At 41.0% G+C, this 15,468-nt stretch overlaps 1 protein-coding gene across 9 annotated transcripts in view; it reads left to right on the top strand.

Annotated features, from left to right (window-relative positions):
* The window catches only part of kdm6ba (lysine (K)-specific demethylase 6B, a), a 109,441-nt gene that overhangs the window by 71,037 nt on the left and 22,936 nt on the right, over positions 1-15,468 (top strand). For 5 of the 9 annotated variants that reach the window (XM_017682097.2, XM_017682095.2, XM_037544623.1 and 2 more), the window contains one exon: positions 14,062-14,134. The gene's annotated coding sequence lies outside the window, so the exon portion shown is untranslated. Of the gene's footprint in view, positions 1-13,432; positions 13,714-14,061; positions 14,135-15,468 lie in introns of those variants that run through there. The other 4 variants (XM_037544634.1, XM_017682096.2, XM_037544637.1 and 1 more) reach the window with 2 other exon arrangements.

Below are 15,468 nucleotides of genomic sequence, written 5' to 3'. Positions count from 1 at the left end.
TTGCAGCTCTAGTGGTGTCCCCTGCTGAGTGTGTGTGTGTGTGTGTGTGTGTGTGCTCTTGGGGAGTGTTAAATAGAACAGTAGTGTGATTTCACACCTCTCTCTCTCTCTCTCTCTCTCTCTCTCTCTCTCTCTCTCTCTCTCTCTCTCTATCTTTCTCTCTCATTCCATCCCCCTCTCCTGTGTGTGTGTGTGTGTGTGTGTGTGTGTGTGTGTGTGTGTGTGTGTGTATCATGTCATTGGGTTCAGCCGTCCTAGAGTAACCCTCCCCCACCTGTTAAATGCACGCATGCTCTCTCTCTCTCTCTCTGCCTCTCCCTATTGCTATCTCATTCTCTCCCTCCCTGCCTCCCTCTCTCCATCTCATTCTCTTTCTCTGTTTCTTTCTCTCACTACCTCCTTCTCATTATCTTGCTCTCTCTTTCTTGCTAGCTTTGCATACTGAATCTCCATTTTTATCTCTCTCTCCTTCTCTCTCTCTCTCTCTCTCTCTCTCTCTCTCTCTCTCTCTCTCTCTCTCTCTCTCACTCTCCTGCTCGCTGTCTCCATCTCATCCCCCTTCCCCCAGCAACTGCAGTCTAAATCTCCATTTTTATTCTATTTCTGGCTGTAGGTAGAAAGCTCTCCTCTTCCCTTTCTCTTTCACAGACACTCCTGATCATATGCACGGAATGAGTGCATTTGTGCGTGTGTTTTTCCGTTCTGTGTCCTGCCTCAGGCTCCTCCTCCAGGCAGAAACAGACAGGTGTGGAACAGATCGTTCTGCCTCATTTCCTCAGCCTACTCACACACACACACACACACACACACACACACACACACACACATGCATGAACACATATATTAGAAATGTTCAGGGTGGATTGTCGGCTCTGCTCTTTAGAAGAGAGCTTATAAAGAGTCAGGTGTGTTTATGTGTGGTTGCAGATAGCTTAGGGGAGTAGACTGAAAGGACGGTCTTCTTTTCGTCCCTTTAATGGTCGCTCTATTAATAGAGGAATTATTATCTATTAATAGAGAAGATTTGGGGAGGAATGTCTGCTGCTTCTTGCTTAGACTGGAATAATGCAAGATTAAGCATGCTGTGATAAGCTGTGCATGCTGTAGGGCAGTATGTCATCTGAATGTCATAACAATAGTGTATTTGTGTTCTATATGTGTGAGTGTGTGCGCGTGTGTGTGTGTGTGTCTGTGTGTGTGTGTGTGTGTGTGTGTGTGGTCTAAGGGCAGTCTAGAGGAGCATGTGCAGGTCATATGTGGCTCTGAGATGAAGAGTCCCTTTGTGTTAATGTGAGTTTTAGTGTAGGCATCTGGAACTGCTGATGAGAACAACACACCTCTGGCCAAACACACAAATTTTGTTGCACTTGACTCTCGTGTTATATTTTGTAGTATATTTTGTGAACATTGCCAACATCACATTTTTAAATGCATCACACTCTGAGTGTGTGAAGGAGTGAATGAAGGGCGTGTGTTAGGAATGAGAGAAGGCATGCATGAGTGAGTGAGTGAAGGCTTGTATTGATTGAGGATTTGAAGAGGGCATACACTGAGTGAGGGTGTGGAATGAGTGAGTAAGGATGTGCATTAAGTGAGTGAGTGAATGAGGGCATGTTTTAAGTGAGTAAGGAAATGTAGTGAGTATGTGCATTGAGTGAGGGCCTGCAGTGAGTGAGAGATTGAGTGAGGGCATGTGATGAGTGAGTGAGGGAGTGAGTGAGGGCATGTGATGAGTGAGGGAGTGAGTGAGTGAGGGTGTGCATAAGTGAAGTAGTGAATAAGGACATGCTTTGAGTGAGTGAGTGAGTGAGTGAGTGCGTAAATGAAGTAGTGAATAAGGACATGCTTTGAGTGAGTGAGTGAGTGAGTGCGTAAATGAAGTAGTGAATAAGGACATGCTTTGAGTGAGTGAGTGAGTGAGGGTGTGCGTAAGTGAAGTAGTGAATAAGGACATGCTTTGAGTGAGTGAGTGAGTGAGTGAGTGCGTAAATGAAGTAGTGAATAAGGACATGCTTTGAGTGAGTGAGGGTGTGCGTAAGTGAAGTAGTGAATAAGGACATGCTTTGAGTGAGTGAGTGAGTGAGTGAGTGAGTGAGTTAAATAGGAAAGCAGTGAAAACCTGATGGAAGGACTGATGGATGGAGTGAGGCAGGATGTAAAGGATGGAGTGAATCAATGAATAAGTGAGAGTGAATCAGGTGTGAATTAGTGAGCGAGTGAGGACATATATTTAGGTTTTTTTTTTTTTTTTTTTTTTTTTTTTTTTTTTTTTTTTTTTTTTTTTTACAGAATTTAAAAATGCCGCCTGACCTTGACCACATGATGAACAGATCACAAGAAATGCTCCAAAAGTACTTGGAAAAAATCTAGTTTCATTAACTTCCATTCAAACAAAGACAGGTTTTTCCTTCTCCTGTAAAGGAAAGTTTTCTTTTTCTCCAACATCATATATATATATATATATATATATATATATATATATAAGTTGCTGAGTCTCAGGTACCCTAGAGCTTCACCATAATATTGCCTGACTCACTGTACTGTAGTATATATATATATATATATATATATATATATATATATATATATATATATATATGAATTAACAAAACACAGCTCAAAACAAATATGTTTTAAACCCCAGGTTATCTCCAGGCTTAGTATTTAGTTATTACTCTTAAGAAACCTTGAGTGTCAGCCGGTAGCAATATAGATCTAAACTTTGTTTTGCTAAATTTTAAAAAGAGCTTGAATTTTTAATTGACCCACTTCACTTAGGATGAACATCTAGAAGTAGATGCTCAACTACTCAAACAGTTTTTCTTGCTGATTCACCAAAAAGTTGAATATCAGTGTATCGTAATTTTAGATCGAGTAAGTGAACTGAATTAAGTAATCATGACAGCCCTAAACTACTTAGTAAACTAGTATGTAGGTTATGTAGCTATGAGAGTGAGGAATTGCAGTGTGAGCTCACATAAAGGCCCTTAGAGTTTACTAGTCAAAATGGTAAGTAACTTTCAGTGTCCAGAAGATCTTTCACTGCTGTAGATGAAGCAATCAGGAGAGGTTGAGAAGACCAGTCCTCAGGGCCTTTTTTACTCTGTGTGTGTGTGTGTGTGTGTGTGTGTGTGTGTGTGTGTGTGTGTGTGTGTGTGTGTGTTGAGACTGAAGAAACGGAGGTCCTGAGGCTGTATATCCCTTCTCATGTCCCTTCTATGAGTGTTTGAGTTTGTGTTGGTATGCTGGCCAGTCCTGTGCACTTCACACTGCTGGAATGTATGTCATTAAAAAACATGCCTGAAGTGTTTTTGCTTTTCACTTCTGGCCTGGTGTTTGATTTATACTATAACCTGATGCCTACAGATACTATGTGTGTGTGTGTGTGTGTGTGTAATAGAGTAGGCATGTTGAGCCTGTATGTACACCTCAGCATCTTTTTTTTTTTTTTACCTGACTGGCTGTGGCGAATCATTTTGGCTGTTTATGTGTGCAGACAGTCTGTTATTTGTCTGGTCTGTGGAGGTTTGTTGATGGTGTGTGTGTTTTCTGGTTGTTGATTGGTGTGTGTGTGTGGGTGTGGCAGTATATGGAAAGTCTGGTTTAGGCACAGGAGGGGGGAGGCTGTGTTTTGTTGTGGGATGCTGTCTGCTTTTAGCCTCACGACAAACTGCTGTTATGTGGTGAATAAAGTCTAAGTGTGTGTATGCATGGGTGTGTATGTGTGTGAGAAAGAGAGAGAGAAAAAGAAGGAAAGAGGGAGAGAGGGATGAGCCACACCCTCATAAATGACTGACAGATGTTCAGCATGTCTTTAAATATTCATGAAAGAGTCCAAACACGACGTTTATTCACACACACATATGTGTGGACACACAGATACACACAAGTTGGTTTTTATACCTTTTCAGGACGTGTCTATGTTTTTATGTAGTATGTATGTATGAAGGTGTGTGTGTGCATATGTGTGTTTTGTATACAAATACATATACACACACATACATTTTAATGCACAATAACTGTTTCTTAACATATTGGGCAAAATAAATAAAATATAAAATGTGGCATGTGTAAAAGTGATGTCATGAAATGGACTATATGTAGTGTAGTCTCTACTACATAATACATAATATAGTGTGGTCTCTGTAGAGTGTGTATGTGTGTATATATATATATATATATATATATATATATATATATATATATATATATATATATATATAGTATGGATGTGTGTGTGTGTATGTGCACGCATGTGTACATGAGTCCTGTATTTATTATAAACATTCATACTACAGTTGACACAGTTTGATTGGTTGAGAAGAGTTCTAGTATTATCACAAATAGCAGCACAATGTTTTCATTCCACTGAGCACTAGTTGCTAACTAACTGCTTTGGTAATTAGTACCATTAGTGCATTTATACTTTACCACATACAGACACAAAAAAATACATGACCTGACCTGCAGCCCATTTGGTTAGATTTTGTGGAAGAGTATGATGGAATGCCTACATGAAATTCTGAACCTGTTGTTGCCCCTAAGCAAGCTTTCTGGTCAGCAGCTCTGACCGCAGGACAACTATAATTAGACAGAATAGAATTCAACAGTGTGAAATGCTTCACAGATTGACCGAAACAAGGAACAACTGAGGTTAATCTAAAGTCCTGAAGTATTGAAAAAGCTGAACTGAACCTGAAATCTCGAAAAATTTTATGGCTCTATCCATCACTCAGGGATGCTAATTATTCACATATAATATCACTGATCCACTGCTGCAACCAAATCACAGCTGTGATGTTATTTGTGATAACAAATGACCTCTGGTGTTCTGTATAGTAAGAATTCTCTGATCCTAAACCTAACCCTAATGATAACATCATTGATTGAAAAAATGGTTTTGTGTGTGAATACAAACCCCCACCTCAGCACACACAGAGCTGGCTCCTGAGCTGACCTCAGAAACTTAGTGTACGTGTGTGGGCAGCGAGACTTGTATGTGTGAACTTTATAAACCAAACTTGGCTGACCGTGACCTTTTCATAAGACGTGTGGCAAAAGTTCAAAGACCCAAAACGCAACCACAATCTCCCTCCATGCACACTGGCTTTCTACAGCCCACACACACACAGCAATCAGGGTCATAGACAATCATGAGCTAACGGACAGACAGACGTGGGTAGACAGACAGTTGATAGACTGATGTGCATTTGGAAGAAAGGTTCAGCAAACACAGCAAAACAGGATAATATGATGTTATACTACTGTTTCACGATTGTGAAAGTGGAGTAGCTTTCTCATTACAAAAGTATGCAGTGGTGTGTGTGTGAGTGCGTGTGTGCGTGTATACACTGAAAGCGATGAATAGAATTTACATGATTCAAAAATTGCATAAACACAGTTAATGTTGCCATATGTAAGTAAATAAACACAAGGTAGTGAAGCTGTTATAGCTGTACATTGCAAATAAATTCAATGCATCATTTATTCAGTGGGTCTGTGTGTATACAGTATAGAGTGTGTAGACCGTTGTCCCAACATGAAGAGTTCCTCTGAGTCACCCACTGACTAACCACCTTAACAGCTCAAATATGACATCTCTTTTCATGCAAGGTGAACACACTCAGGATAAGGTTGCCGTCTGTGCATGTGTGCGCATGCAGCAATGAATGGAAGCAATATTGTACAATACTGCGACACATTATGGCCATGCGGCAGCATACATGATGAGCCTTAAAATTTTAATATTTTGATATGCTGCCTTAAAATTTAATTGCAACCATATTGCTTTTTTTCTTTTATAACACCATAAAATGTAACTTTAATGCATTTTATTTTGTCCATATATGAATAATTATTTTAAACATCAACTCACCTAGCAGATGAAAAATACTCCTTTAACTGAATTTGGCACATTTATATCATGAAATAATGATGCAGATTATTGTGTACTGTGTCTGTTAAAGCTAAAGCAAACATCTCTAGTGAAGGTTATGACTGATTTGCAGCTCTTTTTGTCACAAAGCACAAATGCAGTCTCAATGCAGAAGACATGAGATGTTTTGTTTAAAGGCTAAAGCTAGATTTCTGATATCTAGTATGCATAACATAGCTAATTACAGAGCTAATTACAATTTACTCACATTACAGAGAGCCTTACCGTATGGTGTATGGTAGTGGTGAATCATGACTAGGCTAGGCCTTCAATGCAGGACATTAATTTAAAAATATTTACCAGACATATTGATGTATAATTTATTGTGTAGCAGTAACAACTGACTGTGGCCAAGCTACAACACACAAGACCTGCAGAGGTTAAATACAACAAGCATAATGATCAAACTAAAAACTACAGGTGTGTATTTTTTACTTCACAGAAATCATTAGCCTTTCTCTGAAGGCTTAGAAGGCCCTGGGGGTCCCCACTGGTATATGATATAGCAGTGCTAAAAACTACATTAAACCATCCGTTACTAAATTCAGTGCTTTAGACCACTCAGCCATGTACTTCACAGCATTATTATGTATTATGCCTGTGGCCTTTGGCTATAGCTGCCATCTGAATGAGCACTTAGAAGGTCAATAATAGAGAAGTGGTTTGTTTATTCAGTATGGTTCAATAGTCTGAGTACCTGTGTCTCTAAGGTAAGTTTTATGTGTGCATGTGTAAGTGGGTTTGGCCTAGTGTACTGGAGGTCAGTAGGGTGGAAGAACAGGCTTGTTTAGTTAGCAAGACACAGCAGTATGTGGGTGTGATATGTAGTAAGACTGTATTCATCACTCATCTTCCATCCTTTCACTGCTGCAATATTGCTAATCTGTCAAAATATGTGCAGTTGTATTATGAAGTATTTGCTCTTTGAGTGCAATAGGTGAGAAGTGCTGAACATTAGATTCTATTGGCAGGGTAATGTTGGTCTAGCACAATGCGTTCAGCAGGTCACTGTGTGGGTTACACAGGCCTTTTGCATGTACACAAGATTAAGTGCAGGCATTGCCGACAGCTGCAGGCTAGCTTTGAGAAGTCTGTTCAGTGGGCCTTTGTGCTAAAGCTTTCTCTTTCTCTAACCTTAAGTGAGCGTGTGTGCTGTGATACACTGGAAAAAATGCTGTGCTGAACTTACCTGATTCAAATGTGTACTTGATTTCCACATGAATATATTGCATCAGCACAATTGTGTTTTGTTTTCTTTGGGCAGTGGGTGTGTTGATGTAGCATGTTTTATTCATGTGGAATTTATGTACATTTTTGAAACTGAACAGTGCTGTTCTCAGCGAAGTTGTGTGTGTGCATTTTGTATATGACTGTGTAAGCAGGTGAATGTATGTGGTCTGAGTAAGGAAGGTGTGTTTAATAAGTTGTGAGATGCATGTGTGTGTGGGGGGGGGTCTTTCTTCTTCATCTGGATTGTTCTTTTCTTACCCCATATGAAAACTAAGGTGTCAGATGAGCAGAGGACAGACACAACAGACAAACTGTGTTGTGTACATGCGTGTGTGTGTGTGTGTGTGTGTCTGTCCCAGCTGGTGTGTAGACAATAAGTGAAAGAGCTGTGCTGCCTCACCACAGCACAGACGCTCATATGCTGCCCAGTCATAAGAATACATTCACACAGTTAGTCCATCTCTTTTTCTTTTTCCTTTTTCTTTCTCTTCTCTCGCTTTCCCTCTCCCTCTCTTTCTTTCCTTTCCATTATTTCCCCCATCTTTCTGTTTTCTTTGCCCTTTCCTTTCTTCCACTTTACTCTTCTTCCTCTCTCTCTCTCACTGTGTTCCCTCTATCCTTTCCTTTCTCTTTTCTCTCTCTTTCCCTCTCTGCTTTCTTACAGCCTACCTCCACAGACATGTCTCTCACTTTCATTCTCTGTTTGTCTTTTTCTCTTCCTCTTTCTCATAAACAGTAGCTCAGTCACATTGTTTTCTCACACAGTATATATATCTCTGCGAATCCAAAATTCACTCCACAGTCACCATGTGATTCAGTATCTCAGCTTCTGCTAAAAGATGTTGCAGATAAATGTCCTCCCACTTTCTTTCTCTCTCTGTCTCTTCAACCTTTTCATGGCAAAGATGGCTGTTGGCCTTTTCTTCCTTCTCTTTTCTAACCCGCATTGACTCTGCAGTGCCTTCTGACCTTTGATCTTAAGTGGGTGCCCTCAAGTTAACCTTGACATTTCAGGCCCAGTTGCTGCACAGCTAAAAATGAGATTTTGGCCTTGATACTGTGATAATGTCTACACTTGATGTATATGTATGATATGCGGTAAGCACTCTAAATGCCAATTTGGTTTAGATTTATTTGTGAAAATTAGATAGTTGTTCCCAGTAAACATGATATGATCTCTTGCTCTACAGGCTGTGTAAACAGCAGAGGATTACAGAAGTTAATTAAATTTGTGAACTAATTTCAGTTTGCAGTTTGGAGCATGCTTAACAGAAATGCACAGGTAAATATGAATTGTGGTTTGAATTTCAGCTCATTTCCTGGATTTGCTGTGTGGAAAATGAAATTTACCCTTACAGTCTCGTAAGCAGGCCAGTATGCTGGCTGATTCGTGTTCTAATTTTGGCGTGGTAATATTCTGGGCTGTAGTTATTCTCCATATGGTGTTTTGATATTTGCCTTGGTCCCTGTAGAGTGTTCAATAAGTAATACGCCTGCAGTGTGACGGAAGATGTGTTGTTTGGGCTACAGAAATATGGTGCCCTTTTCATCCTTGGACATGTCAAAACACTTCTTCTTCCCACTGTTTCTCTCCCTGTCTCCTCATTCTCTTTCTCAGCTGATGGTTAACTTGCTGTCCATAACAGTTTCAGACTGAGGAATGAAGAAAATGTTCAGTTTCTGAAGACGTTAATGCCAGAATTGCTACCTTTCGTGCTTTAGTGATCATACTGTTAGTGTAGGGGGTTTTTAAAGTCGGACCAGCTGTGTCTCCAGGGGGCGTCTGATCTTTTGAACTATAGGTCAAAGGTCAAGAGCCCTAACCAGTATTGCATTTTACTCCTATCAGCAAATTAATAAATCTACGTCAGCTGTCTGTGATACCCTGATATATTACTGTTACTATGTGTGTATAATTAGAAGTTTTGTGTGTAGTAAGAGCTGTTGTACATGTATGTGTGTTGGATGTGGTGTGAAAATATGCTAATTAAGATAGTTTACACAGTTAAAACCCATATGAAAATATGTTGCAAAATATATTCCAGTATGTTTATAGTCCAAAATATAAGTGGAATACACTGCAATTTATTAAAAATATATTGATTTCCTTACATTTATGGCATTTAACAGCAGGGGTAGGAAATATGGCAAAAGATATCACAATTTTTCAGTATGTATAAATATATATATATATATATATATATATATATATATATATATATATATATTTTTTTTTTTTTTTTTTTTTTTTTTTTGGGGGGGGGGGTATATTAGAAATTTTTTATGGGTATATATCTTTGTATAGGTATATATATCTTTGCATGAATATATTAAGTATGTCTTTGTGTAAGTATATTGGGTATATCTTTGTATGGGTATATTTTGTATATCTTTGTATTGGCATATTGAGTATATCTTTTCAGTACCTTTCTGTGTTCTCTGGATTTAATGTTGTAGCACAGGCTCTTTCAGTATTAGATGTCTAATGTACTCACTCTGGCTCACTCTGTGGTTTAGTTTGAAACACTTGGATAAGAACAAAAGAAGAAAGGGAGGAATGAGTAGGGAAAAAGTGGGAGTGCAGGAGGGAGGAGACAGGCAAGAGAGAGGGAGGAACAGAAGGGGTGAAAGTTGAGGCCTAATGTATGTCAAGGCGTATTATGACTTGTGTAATAACGTGTAAATCTCTTACACACACAATCAGGTGATTTTGACTGCCCTTGAAGGACATTTTGCCCGTATACTTGGTCCTAGTCAAGGACAGATATGCTGTGTATGTGTGTAATACTGACTAAGACTCACAGGCCTTGTGTAGAAGACTAAATCTTGACTCTACTCTCATACCTGCGAACACCACACAACCAAATCTGACAGACGTGTGTGTGTGTGTGCGTGTGCGTGTGTGTGCGTGCACATGTTGTACCCCACTACTGACTCATGGTGTCCCACAAAGTGGAGGCTGTGTGGTAAGTACGTGGTGTACCAGTGACACATCCACTCAGCACAAGTCAGTGCACAGTGTTCTATCAGTGCTTTATCACATTATATGTAGTTTATTCTTTTTATTCTTTCTGATGAGCTAGAGTCTTCAGTTTAAAATACACTTGAGCTATGTGTGTGTCCATTGGGAGTGGTATTTTTAGCTAGTGTTTGGGAGTGTGAGAACATGTCTCAGAAAAACATAGCTTGCATTCTCTCTCTCTCTCTCTCTCTCTCTCTATGTCTGAGTGCTCATTAGGCCTCTGATTACAGTACAGTTCAATCCTCTGGGAATATTAGCTTTGAGAATTAACACACACACTCACACACTGCTGTCAACTGTAGTCAAAGATTGTAAAACATTTAAGAATCGACCCACACTCACAGTACAGTGAATCAGTATGTGTACTGTATGTGGGACACTAATGCAGATGTGTGTGGGGGGTGACCAGAAAGAGAGGGTGTGTGTGTGTGTGTGTGTGTGTGTGTGTGTGTGTGTGTGTGTGTGTGTGTGTGTGTGTGTGTGTGTGTGTGTGTGTGATGGGTGGGCTAATGTATGTGGTATTTCCCAGCCACATCAATGATCTTCCGCTTTCATGCTCACTGTATACCCCACCCCACCCCCACACGTTAGAATGTGGAATCATATATATGCTCCATATGTATTACACACACACACTTGTATTATATATACAAGTGCCTATATGTAATAATTATTTTCTAGTCCTGATCTCTCTCTCTCTCTCTCTGTGTCTCTCTCACACACACACAAGATAAAGGTAAAAAGTATGATTGTTCTAGTGTCTCTGATGCTGATTCGCTGTGCTGAGTGTGCAGTAGGAGCAGTAGGATATTATTCCATGTACATGTTTATTTGTTCTTGTCCTCTGCTAAAGGGGAAGTGGCGGAATATGAAGTGTTGATACATCTGCTGTTATCCATGTTGGGTGTCATGCTCAGTGCCGCTCACTTCCTCTTGTGTGTGTGTGTATGTGTGTGTGTGTGTGTGTGTGTGGTGTGGTGTGGTGTGGTGTCCTTCTGTCTCTGTCCAAGAAGCCCAGTTCTCGTGTCACACTCCTGTGGTTCAGCCAGTCTGTTATGTCTCGTAGTCGCTGATGTAACGGACCTAAATATAACGTTCAGTAACGTGCAGCGTGGGACACTGCTGATCTCACACACACACACCGCAGCGTCTGTTTGTCATTACTGGGGGACAGCACTCCAAATGCCAACAAAGCAAAGCGAAGCCTGTCCTGTGTAAAACACATCAGAAGTCTCTTCAGACTTTCATCAGACTAAGTGCTTGTGGAGAGTAACAGCACTATTTAAATTAAAAAATAATAAAAACCTTACTTAAACATTCTCTGCTCTGTTCTTTAACAGAAGTTGTGTTGTATTTGTTGATCATCTGTCACTACCATAATGTGTCATCCTCATCCTTCGTTTTATTGGCTGTATTCTTTTCTGTCTAGCTTTCACAGATGTCAAGTCAAGCCAGGCTTGATTTTTATTTCAGCTATATACAAGAACACAGTGAAACGAAACAACGTTCCTCCAGGACCATGGTGCAGCACAGGAGCACAAGTGCAAGACAAGACAATGAACACATTGCAGAAAATACAGTACAATAAATAAATACGAAAGACTTGCAATAAATAAAAAACAGAACACAGACAGTACATGGTACTGAGATTAAGTGGAGTTATGCAAAGGAGGATGTAACGTACTATGACATATTAGTAGCTTAGCAGATAGCCAAGCATATATGAGCTAGCAGTCAAGTCTAGCTGCTAACAAAATTAAAGTGATGTTGAGAGAAGTTTCTTGACAGAGTAAAAGTGATGAATTCTGTGATATTAGGCCTGTCACAATTATTAAATTATCCCTTGAACACTGTTTTTTTATCTGACTACTACAGGTGCTATCTGTCACAGACATCTGTATACACTGGAATTACGCTTGAGTTTTCATCTGCTGGGCTGAGGCAAATACATGTGAAAGACAGCAGAAAACGCATTTCTTGACAAATATTGTGGGTCTTGCGTATAAAAGTTCTAACTTCTGACTGATGCTATAACATTTACAGGGCAGAGATGAGCAGTGTTTGTTTGAGCTACTAAGTATCAGCTGAAAGGAAGCTAAATAGCAGATCAGCCAGTTTGTCCACTTTAGGCTTGCACTTCAACAAAGAGGTGAACTATTAATCACAATTAATTGTCAGTTAAAATTTCATGATCATGATGGGTCTAGCTAACATATTAGTTCTAATGAATCAAAATGAAACATTAGCATATTAACATGAGCCCATTCATTACAAAACTCCTATTTTTGGATGCATTGCAAACTATCGAATATAGGTTAGGGGTGGGCAATATGGCAATATTTTATCCCTAACATGATGAGTCAAAATGTGCTTTTCTGAGCATAGCATGTATATCGTCAGTACTTACAGAACACTGACTACCTACATGTTTCTTTGCAAAGTATGCATAATTAAGCCTCTTTAATTGGATTTAATGCAGTTTGCCATTGTAGTTGAAGATTTATTACTACTATATTATTATATAGTATATATTTTGTCACGTCCATCTTATTAAATCTTAGTATCTTAATCTACTAAATCTAAATATCGTGATGCATATTGCTTATCGCAAAAATGTCTTGATAGTGATATATTTTTGTCAATATATAGACATCAAATTGAATATGAATAGTGTGAATCGTTACACTCCTATATGAGTCTGTCTGAGAGAGAGTGAAACATGAAGAGACAGCATAACGTTTTCAGCACAAGTTCATAACGTGACCTAATTCTGCTCTCATATATCGACTGTCCATCGATTTTCCCCTGTTGTCCCTTTGTTTCTTTCAGCACCAGTATGGGTCGAGCTATTTAGGGCTGTTTCATTTATCTTGTCTGTTAAAGCACATATAGTATTGTGCCGGTCCAAACACGGCAGACTTTTCGTCCCAGCGTTAAGAGCAGAGACAGAGATAAAGCTCTGTGAACGGGCTGTCCTTCTGCTCGCTGTGATGAGGCGTGAGGATCGTGTCCTGCTCAGTTATAAATAGCTGATGGACGGAACTGCAGTGGGAAGCTCACGAGTCCACCTTAAAACACACACACACACACGCCAAAAACAGGAGAAGGGGTGTGGCTTATGGCTCCGGTGAGCGTGGCCGCTGAGCGGCAGTAGCTTGCACTGTCAGGGAATTCCGGGGCGTGACGTCAGGGGGCGGAGTGAAGGAGCGAGCGTATGTCTGTGTGTCGGCCAGTGTGAGCTTTAAAGCTTAGCGCTGTTTCCCCTTTAAAAACGCAACCCGATCCTCCGGCTTTATGAGCGAGAAGCCCAGTCGGCAGCGAGAGAGCAGGCAGACGTCAACATTAGAAAGAAAAGTCCACTTTTCCACGCCCTCCGTCAACCGAGCGGAAAAACTACTGAAGGCTAGCCGAGGTGAAAAGCCCCTTCGGCGGATTACTACATCAGGCTGCTCGGTGTAGCTCCGGAGCTCTGAGTGAGCGGCTAAACTTGAGGATACGGGCCACACCAGCGATTAAATCGCCACCGGTACGAGCAGGAATGGCTAACGTTAGCGTTTGACCTCGTGTCCTTCTCTCAGTGGCGGTGTTGGATGCTTTAGTCGCTACTTTGTTGGTGTCCGTGTCTGAGAGAAGAGTTGGCTGCCGCTGCTCGGCTTGGTGTAGCTGGTGGTGGGAGAGGGCGCTGGTAACCCAAGCGGCTCGCCTCTCAATGGTTTTATTTCATCATTCATAATTCAGGCATTTCCCATCCGTCACTTGTCTTCGTGAGTCATTCGGCAACTTAGTCGAGAAATTGTGCCTACACTCTTGGAAATGTGAAATCACTTATTTTTCTTGCGTGGAGACTAAAGCGCTCTTCGTTGCTCTTCAACAGATCGAGTCGAGGAGCTTTGTGGGGCCGAAGAAGAACGAGCTGTACTTGTATGAGGACGAGTGTAACAGCAGAGGTGAGTCTTCTCTTCTCTTCTGTGGAAACTGGACTTCATTGGTGAAAGACTGTTTAGTGACTACTTCCCAGCTTCCCCAGTAAGTTGTGTGTGCGCGCTGTAGGCTAGTGGTTGAATGAATGTGTTGTAGGCAGCAGTTGAACGGTCGCCTTACGGGAGCCGGAAGATCAGCTCATGCGTTCAGATTAACCCTTCAGAGATTGAAAACCAGTCCTAGTAACTTGTGACAGCACCGTCTGTGCGCTTTATTAGTAATTCTGAAAGGAGTGAAATAAACGCCAGACAGTACAGTTTTAACTTTGAGGATAGGGTTAAATGTGTTGTATAGTAATACTGGGGCAGGCTTGTCCGTCCCACGTGCCTTAGGGAGGGGGGTGATAGGGGGCTGTAAGGGGGGCAGGGCCGGACACAGAGAGAGCGATTGTGTAAAGCGATCCTGTGCCTTTGTGTTTAGCAGAAGGCAGGGCTAAGAGCGGGGGTGGGTTGGACACAGGCGCATGGAGTGAATGGGTCGCCTAGCCAGCCTTTTACGCACACAAAGCGCACGGATGTCTGAAAGGACAACATTTGCATCATCCTACTCTGCTACCTCCCGGCCAGGAACAGGGGGTTTTTCTCCCTCGTGTGAGCGTGTGTATGTGTAGGCCACTCTTTCTCAGAAGCTTCCAGCGTGTAGAATCAGGGACCATACCGGGAAATGACTCCAGACTTTTACGCGTTTGTGAGAACGTGCGTCCACACCTCTGGCCGGGTCACCCTTTTTCATGTGGGTTTGGTTCTTTTTATAGGACGCCATAAACACTGCAGTAGAAGCTAATAGTGGGACATTTTCAGCAGGGGGGTAGGTCGCCCACCTTTCAACAGGGACTTCCGATCAATCAAAGCGATTAGCCTGAAGACGAAGGGCCGTGTTTGCTTCGCTTTGAAGTGGTGACGAGTGCAGGGCTGTAAAGTTGGGAGAGTGAAGAGCAGCTGCAGGGAGACGGGGAAGATAGTGCTGAGTTGGTGTTTTTCGCCCCTCCTGATAGTGTTTGAATCTCCCTCCCTGAGAAAAATGCACAGGAATGAAGTGCTTATTAACCCACTCATGTCCATCAACTGCATTCAGTATGATGGTGAAAAATGCCGCATAACTTGTCCGTGATGGAATTGTGTGTCACCATACCGTTGGTAAATATCTTAATAGTATCCATTTGAACTTTTTTGATTACATGTGATTTTATTGCTTTTATTCACAGTCAGTTTTGGGTTTCCTATTCAAGAGAATAAATAACAGTAAAACCCAGCAGTCCCATATGACCAAAAGACAATTCAACATAATTGAAGTGATAAAA

The sequence above is a fragment of the Pygocentrus nattereri genome, chromosome 2, assembly GCF_015220715.1.
Source record: "Pygocentrus nattereri isolate fPygNat1 chromosome 2, fPygNat1.pri, whole genome shotgun sequence".
NCBI lineage: Eukaryota > Metazoa > Chordata > Actinopteri > Characiformes > Serrasalmidae > Pygocentrus > Pygocentrus nattereri.
The sequence above is the reverse complement of the archived record's forward strand: the minus strand, read 5'-3'. Positions and strand labels throughout refer to the sequence as shown.